Here is a 2,160-nt window from a genome sequence, read left to right on the forward strand (position 1 = left end):
AGGAACAGAAACTTTAAGGCCTTGATGCTCCCAGGACAGTTCAAAGACAGGCAAGGCCAACGGCTTTGTCGCAGATTTGTTAGAATTGCACAATCTCTGGCCTCACCCAGAACTATGAATCAGAATCTGCATTTAACTAGGTGATTTCTAAGAAGTGCTGCTTTTTAAAACTCATCTAAAGTTGGGCAGAGTTAAGCATCCTTGCCCCTGATTTGTAGTGTGTGGCTGTAGTGGGGGCATCCTTGCCTCGCCCTGGTTTGCCAACTTCCTGTGGAGGGGATACAGCCTACACAGCCCGTTTCTCAAATGCCCATTTCTCCAAACAGTCTCCCAGCTGTGACTCATTTGTGTGTCAGGTCTTCGAGTGATGACTCAGTACTGAGAAGGCCCTTCATGAAGTGTGTCCTTGTGGTCTGATGATGCCACATGCAGTGCTGGTGGGACTGATTTATCAGTGATGTGGGGAGATTAATCCCACTCAACCCTTGTGGGAAGCACTCAAGCTGGCTTCACAGAGCTTTGTGTTGACTGAGCTGAGTCTCTCCTCTCCAAATGCCTGTCGGGAAGTGCAGGTAGTGCAGATGCAGCCTGGGTGTGTCCTCCTGTGCTTCCATGTCATTGGGGGCCAGTGTACCCCTTAATACACTGGCAGTGTAGGAGCCTGGCAGTGAAGGAGCCTGCCATGTTTTGGTTTGTTGCCTTGCCACCTCTGCATGTGTGAAGAGAAGAATAATACAGTGACAAATGAGATGAAAAATGGCTTCCAAGAACTTAATTCAAAGAATGGTAACAGGTCCCCTTCCGTAGGCTGGTTTCTTTATGAACACCATCCATTCATTGTTGACCTCACTGGCTCCATGTGTGATGCAGGGCAATGGAATCTGGACATGATTGTGGGAGATGAAAGACAAAGGCAGACTGTTCCATTGGTGACAAGAACTCAGTGTGTGTGTGTGTGTGTGTGTGTGTGTGTGTCTATGTCTGTGTAAGAATAGTCTCCATTATAGTGTTTTTCTCTGCAACACACAGATGGAGGTTGTGGAATGAGTTACACCTCTGTCATTCCTCCACTTTGTTCCAGGGAGCCCAGCCATCTGCACTCCGGTCCTCAGGTGGATTTGCCCTTTGGTTGCCGGGCTGCGCTGTGAGTTCTGAATCCCTGGCTCCCCAGTCAGACTCTTCAGTGCACAGCTGCCACAGGCAACCTGGACGAATTCAGCCAGGCGGGCAGAGCAGGGCTCACCTCGTCAAGGACTTTGGAGCTGCCTTAACTTTGAGTCTCCTTGCTTCTGTCAGGAGGTGCCACAACCTTAGACGTAGCTCTTGTTGGTGTTAATTATTTCCTTTTCATTTCCAGCTGGCACAGAGCTTTAGCACCTCAAGTTGCTCAATTTGATCTCTGCACTCAGGAACAAGGTAATTAAGTCAGCCACAATATAAGAAAACTCATCTGCCTCAACTTGTTGCCCGTCTTCAGACAGTGCTCCATCCTAAATCATCTGATAATGTAAGAGGCTTGGTGCAGTTTTCTACTTGACTGAGGGTTAGTTCATTAGGTCACAATCAGTAATTGATTCTCAGTGTGTCTCTGCTGGTTTTATTACAGTAATGAGGACTGTCGTTTTTTTCATCTCCTCTAATACGTTACCCAAACCATCAGCTTCTCAGTTTGGTGTCAGGATGACTTTGACAGGTTGTTAGCAACTATATAATGTACAGAACATCACAGAAATGTCTCAAACTGTGTTGCTGTGTACCACACAGAGCCTTAGGTGGTCCCGAAATAAGTGAAAGCACTTGCAAGGCAAAAGTTCCAGCAGCAATTGAAAATATGACTACAGGCTTGATGTCCTAATGAAGAAGTTCTTTGCACTGCTGGATCTGTTTCGACTCGCAGGGCAGATTTTGCAGGGTTGGGTGGCATCTGCAACTCTCCTCCGGAATATTCCTGAGCAGAAAAAGGAAGAGTGCCTCTCAAGAGCAAAGCAGACATTATCATTGCAAAAAGTTACACGTTCTTCATTCTGTCTGTGGAGCTCCTTTTAAAAAGTGAGCATTAATCTGCTATCTTTACACAATCTGATTTCCTCTTAATTTCTTTTTATCCTGAGAATGGGAAATCCATGGTGTGAAGGCCATGAGAGAGAAACGTGGTGTCAT

This window comes from Rhinopithecus roxellana, chromosome 21 (genome assembly GCF_007565055.1).
Source record: "Rhinopithecus roxellana isolate Shanxi Qingling chromosome 21, ASM756505v1, whole genome shotgun sequence".
Taxonomy (NCBI): Eukaryota; Metazoa; Chordata; class Mammalia; order Primates; family Cercopithecidae; genus Rhinopithecus; species Rhinopithecus roxellana.